This window comes from Haliotis cracherodii, unplaced genomic scaffold (assembly GCF_022045235.1).
Source record: "Haliotis cracherodii isolate W230 unplaced genomic scaffold, xgHalCrac1.p SCAF_6, whole genome shotgun sequence".
Classification (NCBI taxonomy): domain Eukaryota; kingdom Metazoa; phylum Mollusca; class Gastropoda; order Lepetellida; family Haliotidae; genus Haliotis; species Haliotis cracherodii.
Window position 1 is genome coordinate 53474982 of NW_027266319.1, and position 14857 is coordinate 53489838.

The window sequence follows — 14857 nt, forward strand, 5'->3', positions numbered from 1 at the left end:
TAACCACTAGTTTTAACATGATATTATATTGATATATACTGATGGAGTGAGTGAGTGAGTTGGGTTTAACGCCACTTTTAACATTATTCCAGTTATATCACGGCGTGTCAGCTTAATGTGGTAGGAAAGCCCGAAGTGATGCAGGTCTAAGACGTTTACCACTTCGGTGAAACCCACGAGCACGGGTATGGTGCTGACAAACCTAAAAACATAATCGGGGCGAACCAGGATTCGAACCCACAATCCTAGGTTTCTGGCGTGCCCAAGGGACGCGACTCTGCACAGCGAATCGCGGCGCCTTAGACGACTGGGCCACCCGTGCCCCCATATATACTGATGGAGATGGATAAGGGATTACTTAGTTTCAGACACAGTAAAATGATATGCTATCATGGGTTCCCAGCCTTGCCTACCAAATACGCATTTGAAACAACGCACACAAACACATCTCAAATCCTGATTCTGACATTTGTGGATTTGTATGTTTCAAATGTAGTGACGGTAAAGTATATTTCCCTATGTTTTCCCTTATTCGCTTCCATCAGTATATTTTCACACGTTGAGTGCTGTGACTGTATTGTTATGATAAGAATTGGTCTTATAGGCCTTATTGGCCGGACGGTGTGTTATATTTCTGTGATAATTGTTTTAATTCCAGAGTAACATATGTCGTGGACACATTAATCAAACATTTTTTTTATCTCATCTGGTCATAACGGTTGTCCATCTACATAACGGTTGTCCATGGTCAAAGCCAGAGCATATAAACCCAAAGCTTTAACTGAGTGCCCTCCTGATCGTTAAAATGACCAATGACTAGGATCGGTCATCTGTTTATGGTTCACGGTCAACTAGGAACATTCCTGAAAGTCCAGTTCACCCCGAGCCGGAGTGTACACAGTGTGCAAGGTACAAGCATGATTTAATCAATACACATTGTCAATGTAATAACGAGTCACCGACTCCGCATTCTTAGAGCCGCGCACCATGAGGTTGTAGGTCTGTATCGTGCTGTAACGTACAGCGGAGGTTTTTGCACAATATCCAAACATTTACTTTAGGAAATGCTGCGCAGTCTTTAAGTCTTTGAACGTTTGCTGAGTATTCTATTGCCTTATCCCGGCTGCTCTAAGTGTGTTTGAGATGTCGTAAGGCAGTTTGTCAGGCAGGACGCGCTGTACCCGGGGAGAGCCTTACATCGTGCGTGGCCATAAGGTTATGGTCTGGGCGAGAAGAGCGAGGTAGGGAATATCATAGAAATATCGCACATGACGTTTTTTGAGACTGAGCAGTGAACCTTAAAATATTTCCATGGTCGTTTTTAGATTGCGTTTTGTCGTGTTTTATTGTGCAAATGTACTTTTCATTTGAGGAGGTAATTCATAATACTTCATGTTATATTTGAGTTATGACAAAATGTACTTTTTCATTTTAAGAGGTAGAGTAATTCATAATGTTATATTTGAGTAATGACATAATGTATTTAAGAGAATGTTTCACAGAAAGCAGAAGAAATATATGCTCTATTTGATTAAACTTTAACAAAATAGAATAGCTGGTGAATGGTCCCTTGTGAAATACTTGTGCAAATACACCTTAATCAACCAGCAACTAAATGAAATTTGAAAGAAATATTTGACAGTAATTCATAAGCACGTGTACATGATAAAGTCGGAATTGTATAATGGAACCTGCTTTAGTAGAGATTTCGTGTGGTTATGGAAAGGGTATCGTATTCAGGTGACTCTTTAAAGTATTATATCATTGTCTACATATCACTCGAATAATGCTGATGCGACGCATATAACTCACTCACTGACAAGGTCCGCCTCAGGTGGTTCAGTGGGTTGGGCGTCTTCCCAGAGAGCGGACATTTGTCGTTTGATACCCTGGCCGCGTCATACCAAACGAGTGAGTGAGTGAGTGAGTGAGTTGGGTTTAACACCGCTTTTAACATTATTCCAGTTATATCACGGCGTGTCAGCTTAATGTGGGAGGAAAGTCCGAAGTGATGCAGGTCTAAGACGTTTACCACTTCGGTGAAACCCACGAGCACGGGTATGGTGCTGACAAACCTAGAAACATAATCGGGGCGAACCGGGATTCGAACCCACAATCCTAGGTTTCAGGCGTGCCCAAGGGACGCGACTCTGCACAGCGAATCGCGGCGCCTTAGACGACTGGGCCACCCGTGCCCCCTCATACCAAACGACGATAAAAGATGGGACTTGTTGTTACCCTGCCTACGGGCTAAAACAAGGACTGGTCGGCTCGAAATATAAAAAAATAATTTCATTTAGTGACATGTTTAGATAAAATAGCAGTTTATCGTCGCTGGCGGTTTGTTATTTTTCCGTGGTGTAGTGGATAGAGCCTTCACCCGAAGAGCAGAAGGTCGTGGTTCGATCTTCTGGTCGTGTCATACCAAAAGACGTTAAAAGACAGTCATTGTTGTTACCCTGCCTAGCGGTCCCCATTAAGGGACTAAAACAAGGACTGGTCGGCTCGAAATCAGTATACGGTGTCTGAGTGGGGTATTCATGTTAAACTGTGGCATTGTATCTCAGTGGGCTAGCGCTATAAAACTTGCATAAGTTAGGACTATTACAAACAACAACAACCACACCCACACACGCACGAAGACGCTTATAACGAACTAACGGATATAACGAACTAACTTTTTAGTCCCGACTATATGCTGTAGTTATGCTGTATATATGCTTATAACGAATTGTGGTTATAACAAACTAAAATTAGTAGTCCCTTTGAGTTCGTTATAACCGTAGTTTACTGTAATGAGATTGGAGATAACCATGTCATTTAAAAAGAAAAGACAATTGATAAATTCATTATATATTTTCTTACTGTTTTTCACGATCGTACCAGAACTAGGACATCATATTGGTGTGGCTGACACCAATGTGGCTTTTTTGTGTTGGTTGAAACACGATCATAGCAGTAAAAGACTAGAAACAAAATAATTGTGTCTGTGTGAGTTTGGAACCTCAAACTAGCGTATTCACAGACCATTACCCCAAACTAGCGTATTCATATACCATAATACCAAACTAGCGTATTCACAGACCATTACCCCAAACTAGCTTATTCACAGACCATTACCCCTAAACTAGCGTATTCACAGACCATTACCCCTAAACTAGCGTATTCACAGACCATTACCCCCAAACTAGCGTATTCATATACCATAATACCAAACTAGCGTATTCACTTACCATTACCCCAAACTAGCATATTCACAGATCATTACCCCAAACTAGCGTATTCACAGACCATTACCCCAAACTAGCATATTCACAGACCATTACCCCAAAGTAGCGTAGTCACAGACCATTACCCCAAACTAGCGTAGTCACAGACCATTACCCCAAACTAGCGTATTCACAGACCATTACCCATTCTATCACTGCAGTCATCCCCAGCATCTTGGAGAAAATGACCCTTGGATAGGTCTTCATATAATACTTTGCTCTCATCAAGATATATAGAAGCTATGTGTGTTTTCTTGTCATGTTTATCTCATCGAATGAACTGACAAAGTTCATATTTTCACGAGTGGCACAGCCAGGAGTAAACATGTATACTTTTTCGGGTCACGAGACAATTGTTCCATTATTCCTTTGTCCCTTACAGGTGTTCACGACCTCACTCTAAAAACCATAGGGTTATTGATGCCGGAGTTCGGACATGAAGTTTTATTTCACTCGAATGAAATATCGATTTCTAATTTATTTTTTACATTTGTTTCCAAACAAATGCTTATAAATACTAACTGTGTTTCTGTGGTATTATTAATGCACACCACGATACAACAAAGCATGCTGGTATTTAGTTTGCTTACAAAAACAATCACACTAAGGTGATTGCAATCCAGACATACAAGACAATCCGTCAGTCCAGATCGACTTGTAATTACACAGAAAACAATATATCAAACCACACTCTTAATGTGATGTAGTGAAGGAACAGTCACTACACACACTCTTCATATGAGACACGTACTGACCAATCCTGTTGTATAAAAGGTGTGCCCTGTACGGAACTATCTCGACCCATACAAACGGCTCTCTTTCATTAGTAGATGGACGTCATGTACATGTAGTTGACACATTAACACACATCCCCATCCTCCAAGCTAATTCCTTTAGATCAAAGGAACACTTCATGATAGAAAGTCAGGAGATGTACAAACCTTAAACAAAATGTATGAATGTCTTAATAGAGCGTTTGTCAGTACGCCAATGGACATAAGAACAATGGTCTTGTTGGGACAAGTACTTGAACCAGTAATGCCTTTGAAGAAGTGTAGGTACACAAACAAATCTGATTGTGGCTGCAAAAGATGTAATGTCCATCCGTTCAGCAAAGTCCTCAATTGTCCTGACTTTTTCCTGGTCCCTGTGAGAAGGTGGCTGGAGGTAAGCATTTTAATCCCGAGCTGGCTATTGCCATCGACTCTGCGGCTTAAAGAACATATGCCCATCCTACATCTTTATTAGTGTCTGAGCAGCGTCCGAGAAGCAAACGAGGAATGCACTTGACTTACATTACTGATGAGCCTCTGTGTTGGTTCGTAGACTTGTTGTTTTATCCTTAAATACCCAGTAACTCAGTAACCTCAACTGAACTTGAGTTGACCTCAAGATGAGACACTCATATCAATGAGTCCATAGGGCAGTAGAGTTGATGGTGTCTGTGAGAGGTCTGTGAAGTCTTACTGGGTCTCACACTGGCTGTCATTCCTTACTTAACTATACAAGGTATTTGAATGCTAACATTCTCTAATATGTTCTCAGCATCACAGTCAATTCAAGGTTTTACAAGAGGGCAAATTTCCTGAGAAACTTGTATTTACAGGTTTTACGACTACTTGGATGAAAGTACTATCGACAGTTCATGTTAATAAACTTTAAATTAATTTGTAGAAATACATTTTGTTCAATAATCACTGGCATCCCTGCTCGATATTGACAAATACATGTTTTGGAAGTGTTTTAAGTGTACTAAAAGCTAAAAGGCTAGCACACCACCCCAAACTCAACGGTTAGATCATCAGGAGTCTCTTACAATTCAATAGGCTTACATTACCTCGTGAAATGATACAATCAAATTAGTATCAGTAGTGTTCAGTTGATCAGGTCCGGTAGGGGATCAGTCCAACAATTCTTCAACGACAATTGATGCCAATTAACATTAGACCACCAACCAGTGTAATGTCATACGTAGACTTATATACGTACCTCGTGAAATGCTATGGTCACATCCTTGCGGGTAGTTCAGCTGACCAAGACCAGTTGTTCGCCATCCCAAGAACACTGTCAGCAGGCGTTGTAACATTCCTAAGATGGAGCAAATCTGCCCTGGAATCCTAACAAGGACAGACCAACCTAAGTCAACCATCTACTACGATCCTTCGAAGTAAAACGTATAGAAACAGCTGCATAACAGCACACTGCTATGCACTTCATATGAGATCATGACGTTTCGTTTTTCATTTGGTTGTGACATTAACCTTGGCATCTGCGAGTCTGATACTTATTTTAAACGAAGAAATCCCATTTTGTCATGTATTTGTTCGGCAGATCGGACAAATACCTGCATGAAGAACAAGATTATTTTGCCTTGAGAAATAAGCACTGTGCACTTTCATTCCTTTTTCTGGAATACATTTTTTAGGAAAATGATCACACTTGAAGGCCATGTGTAAATGTTGGGATCATATTTTGTGAGTGGAGGTGCAAACAAAAGCCAAACAGATTCAACAGGCATATGGCCCGGATTGGTTTATAATCGGAAAGGACATTTCAAAGTATTTATAGAACGAAAGAAATATCTGTTGGTGCAAACCCTGGAGGTCGTTTTTTTATGGCTGAGAAAAGTGAACTTAAACCCTTTACCCTGTCTAACCTCTATATAGAAAGTAGATCACACTTGTCTCATAAAATATTAAAATAGAACTCATTTTCAAGGTCAAAGTGCTTCTATCGATTTACATAAATTGGACACTGTAAACCAGACTGCATTTACATACAGGGGACACTGAGTAAACCGGACAATGTCGGCGTCCGCCACAGCACCTTCATCCATCACTTTTCTGTTTTATCGGATTTTCTAAGATGTAAACCATCCATGAGATGCTTAAAATCGGCAATTACTAATTCTGAAGCATATTTTTAAAAACTCTGTCAATGTTAAAACGTACTGGTGTAGATTCGTACTTCGTTCTCGTACAAACCTCTCACGGCACTAGTTGCCGTTGTGACAATTACTATACTAATTAATTAGGGGGGCACGGGTGGCCCAGTCGTCTAAGGCGCCGCGATTCGCTGTGCAGAGTTGAGTCCCTTTGGCGCGCCAGAAACCTATGATTGTGGGTTCGAATCCAGGTTCGCCCCGATTATGTTTCTAGGTTTGTCAGCACCATACCCGTGCTCGTGGGTTTCACCAAAGTGGTAAACGTCTGAGACCTGCATCACTTCGGGCTTTCCTCCTACATTAAGCTGACACGCCGTGATATAACTGGAATAATGTTAAAAGCGTTGTTAAACCCAACTCACTCACTACTATACTAATTAACTGCATTTATGAAGGACTTGTTTCTATACCAGATAGACCGCGTGACGCTGTGTTATTCTCTATTCGAAGCTACTGTAATGACAGTATCCGAAAGGTCATGTGGTTATGCATATATAAATATAAACGTCAAGGCCAAAGGATAACCAGTCTCGATTATCCGCCGAAACAGATTCCTTTGGGCTTAAAAGGCAAGACAGTGGTGGTAATTATGAGATAAACATAAGAATGTTTGTTGTTGATGTTTATACCCATCTGATTCCATCTACACTGATAGTAATACTCTATACCCATGAAGGTCCGGGGTAGAATAGGTCTTCATCAACTCATGCTTGCCGTAAAAGGCGACTATGCTTGTCGTAAAAGGCGACTAACGGGATCGGGTGGTCAGGCTCGCTGACTTGGTCTATGCATGTCATCGATCCCAATTGCGTTGATCGACGTCAAGATATTAATCACTGGATTGTCTGGTCCATACTCGATTATTTACAGACCGCCGTCATATAGCTGGAATACTGCTGAGTGCGGCGTTAAACAGCAAACCAACCAAGTAATACTACACGAACACACGCGAGGTCGTAAGAATCTTAAATGCAGTTTATTCAAATACCACCTGCAAGGTCAATATTCAATAAGAAGACACAGGGAAACAAAAACTTGTATTTGTTGAGTTTGTGGAGTATGAACAGGCCTATGACTTGAACATCCATCTTTATCAGAAGAGTGTTAATGCTACAAGACGTAATACCTTTCTTTACTCTGAGCATGTGCAAGTGTGATCTAAAACAGATATTTGGCAGGTACTTAAAGGTTTGACGAACGTAAGACGCGAGTTGGTTTTGGAAGGCAACGTTTTAGGTAACGTGAAACGTGTCAAGGTAAATTCTTGCTATGATGAAATAAGTGAGCAGAGAAGAACAGAAATTCCCATGACAAAAAATTCAACCTCAGACGCTGGGAAATAAATCTTAGGGTGTTTCAGACTTAGCTGTGGTAATCTCCTTTCGGATAATGGGTTATAGGACGATATTATATAGCTATGCGGTCTGTCTTGGATTTTATTTCTATCTTGGTGAAATTTTAAAACAGCACAACCACAATCTCCTTGTTGATTTTCATGTTTATTTGCACCTCATAATAAGTCGTTCTTTTCCTTGTATAAGCTTCCAGACCCAACTTTCAAAAGTTATGTATGCGTATTATAAAAATAGTAAGTTCCGTTATACCAAACGTAGTTTACTGTACCAAACAAAATAATTTTAGGGATCGTGAAATATTTTTGGGGATATTTTGTTTTGTGGCTAAGACTGAGCCTCACAATTTCATAAAATAATCCCCCAAAATATTCCTGATCTCTTTTCTGTTCGGTATTATGATGAATATGTGAAGACTGTCCAAAGCATGAGGTTGTGTGTATATCCATAGAACCAATTACCTGGAATCACGTCTTTATTCACAGTATTTAGTGTTTTGGTAAAAAGATTTAAATGGTAGTTGTGTTTCATAGCACTGAAGAGTTTTTACTTTTTAACCCCCCAGTGCAGTGCACTCACAAAGACCAGGTTCTTAATTGGTGCTTTTTGTTATTTAGAATTCAACGAGAGGGTTTGGCTTTGATTCTGTCCATAGCGGTGTGTTTGTCTGGACCAACCTCTGAAACTACTTGGAATTCATTGTTCCTTCGAATTGGAGGGGTGTGTGTCATCATCTGCTGATGATTTGGGTTAAAATTATACTTCAAACAAATTAACTTGGTCATTTTCATTCTCTATACAACAGCCATATATAACAGCCTAATAGTTGGACGTTTAACTTTCAGTTTGATCCAGCAATTTCTTTTAAGGCCAACCTGACTATCATGGCCTCGGCAAATGTTTTGATGTCTACACAGTTTGACGTCTTTTCGATCTGTGAATTTATCTGATCAGTACCATCATCGGACCTCCACCGTGGTCTAGCGGTAGAGGGTCCGCCCGGAGAGTGGAAGGTCCGGGGTTCAAGCCCCGGCCGCGTCATACCAAAAGACGTTAAAAGATAGAACTTGTTATTACCCTACCTGGCGCTCGGCATTAAGGGGCTAAATAACAAGGACTGGTCTGCTCGGAGTCAGGATACTGTGTCTGAGTAGGGTATTCATGTTAAACTGCGGCATGGTATCTCAGTGGGCTGGCACTAAAAATTCGGCAGCAGTCGGGACTAGTACAAGCATCACACACACACGTGCATGCACGTCGTTATATAAGTGCAATGATCTTAGACTCGACGTTAAACCCAATTTCACCTCACTTCATCTCTTAATGTAACATTAATTGTGTCTTATTGCATGCCTTCCCTTTTCGCGAACACTGATTTCCATTGATCCATTTATATAATTTTCATCACTTTTTGGAATCTGTGCGGCAGAAATTGACACTGGTTATTCTTTCGCGTTGACGTTGAAAATTTAACTGAAAATGTGTCATACAAATTCATCTTTTTTGTCTGCTTATTTAAAGCACAAACTCAACTTTAAACATGCAGTGTTAGGACCCAAAAGGCATGATCAAAACGTCCCGTTGCACAACCCTCCCGACCTTTAATCTATCTACAAACCGTATCGTGATTCCGCAACGTCTGGTCACTTTGTAGATCGTCAGGGAATTTTCATCTCGCGTAAAACCATTACCCCGTGTTTGTTCACTACTCACAATGATGTAAAAGTTGGTGCCCCTAAATTCCTTCTTTGCTGGCATTTAGGTTAGGGCTTAGTAACATCAACACAGAGATTTAGACGGTGACAAACTTGTGATCACTGGCCACTGGTCAGTTGGTCATCAGACGGGACGTTATGGGATGTATGGTCAGCCATTGCCTCTTTTCAGGTAGGTTACACTGTACTATATATCAAACAGTATGTAAGAGTTTCTCGAGAGTTATTATTCAAGGTGCCCGCAATGTTGTCTGTGTCATTTAGGTTTTTAAAAGCTATGCGTTAATGGATGGACAATATACTAGTGAAACTAGCAGCAATATTAACATTCAACATACGATAAACCTTCGTTAACTTCTGGGTAACATCGAAGATATGTCGAGTTATGCGTAGATCGAGATAAGCGGAGTGCCGATATAAGATCTGACTGTCATGACGTTATATCGGCATAAGATTTATATAAACCTAATGGAAATCGAGTTCGAATTAAACAGTAAGCATTCGATCCTGCCGGGCAAAAAGAAAGTATACATGTCAAAATTGAATTTGAAAAAAAATTACAAACGTTATTAGAACGTGACTAGGCAGAAGCCAAAACACTGCAAATTTTAGGTTCAAACACAACTATGATACCCGTATTAAATACATCACCATGGAAAAACTATTACTTGTTTGATTCATTTTAAGCATGAGTGTATACTTTCCTTTGCCTGGAAGTGAAGGATAAAACAGTTATCCTCGGTTTTGGTTGAAAATGTAAACCCGCCTGGGAGGTAAGATCCTAAGGGCCGAAGCCCCGCAGGCCGAAACCCCGCAGGCCGAAACCCCGCAGGATCTTTCCGACCAGGCGGGTTTACATTTTCAACCAAAACCGAGGGTAAGTGTTTTATCTGACTTATAAGCCGACAAAGTTAATTCTAATTGAGATACGCAATAACGAGGATCTATATATGCGATATAACGAGACTATGAACGCATCCGTGAGCTATGTTCAGTGACGACTACAGGTGTTATGCACGTGCTGGTCGTGCACGCACGCATTGCCCGTTAGCCTCTCCGTCATAATGTGGACAGCTTACAGTCGAATTTCATTTTGTGGCAAGACGTGGGAGAGAGAGGAAGGTGACGATATATTTCTCACACAAACGAAAACTAAAAATGCAGATGACTGTGACGAAGAACGGCCCGATGAAGATGAATTTGGGGCCTGCAAAGAATATCATTGTAAATGTCAACTTCAATTAAAGTGAAGAAAATCTAGTATTGCGGTTTTTTAAAAGAAATAAAGGGTATGGATGTCCTTGGATGTAACTTTTTATAACGATGAAAATCAAGTCCCTGGGTCTTCGACAGTAAATCCCCGGTTTTCTACGCAAGTGCAACCTCATGTGGGTCTTTCTCAAGTTTGAAGAAACCTAACGATCAATACAAATGAACACTCTGGGGATTATAAGTGCATCTAAAGACGGAGAGGTAATGCTGGAAGTAGAACTGTCACGACAAAGGACACTGCAAGATGTACATCAATATGGAGGTTAGTTTAACTGTAGTTATTTAGAAGGTTCGTGATCTTAAAATAACGGGGGCACGGGTGGCCCAGTCGTCTAAACCCCCGCGATTCGGTGTGCAGGGTTGCGTCCCTTGGGCACGCCAGAAACCTATGATTTTGGGTTCGAATCCCGTTCGCCCCGATTATGTTTTTAGGTTTGTCAGCACCATACCCGTGCTCGTGGGTTTCACCGAAGTGGTAAACGTCTAAGACCTGCATCACTTCGGGCTTTCCTCCCACATTAAGCTGACACGCCGCGATATAACTGGAATACTGTTAAAAGCGGCGTTAAACCCAACTCACTCACTCACTCTTAAAATAACTAAACTTACTAATATAAAACGTCAACACCACAGAACAGTCGCGATTATCAGCCGAAAAAGATTCCATTGGGCGTAAAGGGCAAAGCAGTGATAATTTTTTTATAGATGGATCACTGAAAATAAGTGATGCCCCCAGGCGTTCGCGAAAAGGGTAAGCATGCCCCGCTCTACTGGTAGTCACTCACACAATTTGCAATAAAAAGAAAATGTTTGTATACCGCCCCAAAGCCACATCAGCAACACTCCATCCTTACGACGGCGGTGTGTTAACAATCGAGTCCGGATCAGGCAATTCATGAATAGCGAGTCTGGTCCAGACATTCCAGTGACAGAATAGCGCGGTTTCTGTTCAAGTGTCAAATCACGGCTATCTTTGATTTCAAGATATGTTTTGGTACTTTGAAAAAGCGTATAAGTGTTAATTCATTAAATTTATATTTTTTTTTCAATACGTCCTTCCGATAAATTGCATAAAGTATGCCTAAAACAGACAAGCAATGTGTTTATGTTTCCAGTCAAAATCAAATCGATAGAACAAAGTAATGTCAACTTGAAGTACAGCTATATACAAAAATAATTCCCTCGCAGGATTTATTTTCTCAAGCGTTTTTAAGCTTCAATAGCCCTAAACTGTCGAGCAAATAGGAATGCCAGCACTGTACATATGCTCATGAACAAACGGCATGCCTTCATTGAATACAATGCAATACGTGTCTGTTCGCAATGCCAAGATCATGCACACTTGCATTATTTGAAAACAATAATTTGTTTGTGAAGGTGATAGGCATGTTCTACCAACTTCGGCATGCACTATATACACAGCTGCAGAGAGACAGAAGATTTCACGTATGCTTGTTTCATTTACAGACTTTTTCTTTGAGACCTCTGCTGTCAAATGACTTTGATCTGCCCGTTTAATCTGTTCCACTTGCAAATTTCAAGAGCAAACTGCAAGTGGAAAGAATGCCTACGATTGTTCACGTCCATTCTCACTCAATCTAAACATGAACACGAGTCTGATTCAGCTTAATGTGCTTGAATTATGGAGTTTGAATAAAGATTAATCCATATATCAATTAAGATTTTCCTGAAAAACGATATGTAAAAAGAATTATAATATGTTGTTGTTATCTGCAAATAGTGGAAAGATCAACTACATACCATAGCCCTTGCTTAACTCCAATGGCTTTGGTTATATTTGGGAACAGCAGTCTGTCTATAACGTACTTACATTTATTTCAGAATTTACATTTCGATTAAAGTCCTAAGGACAAAACTGGCACGACGTCCTCCAAAACAGTTATAAAACGCATACTTATTGTTTGTATAAAAGGGTATTTGGTCTAGAAATGTATCTAAATGTAATAAATATCTTAAAGTTTAGAAACAGTCTTACAAAACTAAGAGATAGTTCCTATCAGTTAAGAATTAAAACCGGACGATACTGTAAACATCAAAATTGTGAGAGAGTATGTTTCCTGTGTAACAAATTGTATATAGAAGATGGTGACCATTTCATCCTTGTTTGTGATGTGTAGCAATCCATCAGGAACTGTTATAAACCATCACAATGCTGTGTCAATATTTTTTTAAATATATTTAAAACGCTCGTGTCCAGTAAAAATAAATACCTTTCTGTTCTTTGTGTCTGTGCATTGTATAAGCGGGGATACACGTGTGCGTGCGTGCGTGCGTGTGTGCGTGCGTGCGTGCGTGCGTGCGTGCGTGCGTGCGTGCGTGCGTGCGAACTATATTTAAAACGCTCATGTCCGGGTAAAAAAAAATACCTTTTAAAGAACCCAGCAATGTGTGTATTTAAGTCCACAGAACAAACAAAGATGTAATAGAACAAAATAACACTGCCTGTCTATTGTAACACTATGTGATATGGTTCATTGGCCTTGCACACTTATGTGAATGAAGCCGACTGAAATCAATTAAGATTGATGACTTGTGTGATCAGATTATGCCAAACATGTTCTGACGCTTTAGTGACCTATTGATGTCCGAAGAAAATCCCTATTTTGACGTATACCACATGTTCGAGTGTGTTTGGGTTGAACACCTTACTTTGCGTGTGTTTATGACGGGTGCCAACAGTTAGGCAGGAAGCGCCCTCTATCCCGAGAACTCCTTTTATCATCACTATTTGATAGTGATTCATAAACACGCACTCTTGATATACTAGTAGTTGGAATTGTACCCTGGACTGCTTACAGCAGAATTTCTTCGAACACCTGGGCCCGCTTGCACAAAGCGATCTTAGCGCTAAGACTATCGTAAGCCTATGTTTAAGTATGGGAGTTACGATCATGTTAGCGCTAAGATCGCTTTGTGCAAGCGGGACCTGGTGTCATCACTGATTTTCCGTGATCTGTTCATATAATTTTCAACACTTTTTAGCCATTTACGCCCAATGGAATCTGTATCAGCGGATAATCGAGACTGGTTGTTTTCTGGCGTTGACGTTTTATATTTATGATTATGGAAAGTGTTTTGTCGGATTTATTGTGTGTTTTAGACATATGTTACAGCACTACGACATACTTCTTCACAGCTTCTCACATGGACCGTTTGCGATATGTTAAGCAACATTGACACATGAAGGCACATAGTCTGAAGCAACTGTTCATCCGTTAAAATGTCAGTTAATTCAGTGAGTATCAGCTTATGTTGGTGCTCAGAATGAATGGCAGTGCTCCGTCACGATACCCTTTTTTAGAAGCTGAACTTTGCAAGTTCATTTTGAGTCTCTTTAAAGTTCGGTTATGCTCGGATGTAGCGTTCTTACACCTAAATGCAGGGCTGACACATACATTCTATATATAGCAGGGCAGTTCACAAGGGGGGACGCAATTATCTAGTAAGTCAGTAAAAGCCAGTTCAGGGTAATAGCTTGGTTTACATTCGTTCGGTTCTTTGTGTCTGTGCATTGTATGAGCGCGGATTTATTTCAGAATTTACATTTCCATTAAAGTCCTAAGGACAAAACTGGCACGACGTCCTCCAAAACAGTTATAAAACGCATACTTATTGTTTGTATAAAAGGGTATTTGGTCTAGAAATGTATCTAAATGTAATAAATATCTTAAAGTTTAGAAGGGCGGTCGGGTAGCCTAGTGGTTAAAGCGTTCGCTCGTCACGCCGAAGACCCGGGTTCGATTCCCGTTCTGGTGTCCACCGCCGTGATATTGCTGGAATATTGCTAAAAGCGGCGTAACACCACACTCACTCACTCACTTAAAGTTTAGAAACAGTCTTACAAAACTAAGAGATAGTTCCTATCAGTTAAGAAATGAAACCGGACGATACTGTAAACATCAAAGATGTGAGAGAGTATGTTTACTGTGTAACAAATTGTATATAGAAGATGATTACCATTTCATCCTTGTTTGTGATGTGTAGCAATCCATCAGGAACTGTTATAAACCATCAACATTCTGTGTCAATAGTTTTATAAATATATTTAAAACGCTCGTGTCCAGTAAAAATAAATACATTTCGGTTCTTTGTGTCTATGCATTGTAAAAGCGGGGATACACGTGTGCGTGCGTGCGTGCGTGCGTGTGTGCGTGCGTGCGTGCGTGCGAACTAATGCCGATTTTATGGTGCTAGCCTTCTGAGATACCATGCTGCAGTTTAACATGAATACCCCTCACAGATACAGTATACTGACTCCGATCCTACGAGTTCTTATTTTATCCC

General features: G+C 40.4%; 1 protein-coding gene across 1 annotated transcript in view; it reads left to right on the forward strand.

Moving 5' to 3' along the window:
• Positions 1–1153: 1153 nt before the first annotated feature.
• LOC139445190 (uncharacterized) overlaps positions 1154–14857 on the forward strand; it is a 34835-nt gene continuing 21131 nt past the window's right edge. The window contains exon 1 of the mRNA XM_071226318.1: positions 1154–1241. The gene's annotated coding sequence lies outside the window, so the exon portion shown is untranslated. The remainder of the gene's footprint in view (positions 1242–14857) is intronic.